Raw genomic sequence first — 220 nt, forward strand, 5'->3', positions numbered from 1 at the left:
TGCTGACCACGCTGGGTTGCTTCTGGAATGATCAAGTTCCCTGTTTTCTGTTTCCTTTCTGCGTTTCCCTTCACCACGCTGAACTGAACCTGTTCCTTACTGTCTATGTAAGCCGCAGGGTGGGTGCTCCTGTACTTCATCAACTGATGTTTTATATCCGCGCAGGCTGGGTGCAGAGAGCAGGTGGGGAGGGGTGCTCCCATGTTTCTCTGCGTGGGCA

This window comes from Nestor notabilis, unplaced genomic scaffold (assembly GCF_000696875.1).
Source record: "Nestor notabilis isolate BGI_N333 unplaced genomic scaffold, ASM69687v1 scaffold28553, whole genome shotgun sequence".
NCBI lineage: Eukaryota > Metazoa > Chordata > Aves > Psittaciformes > Psittacidae > Nestor > Nestor notabilis.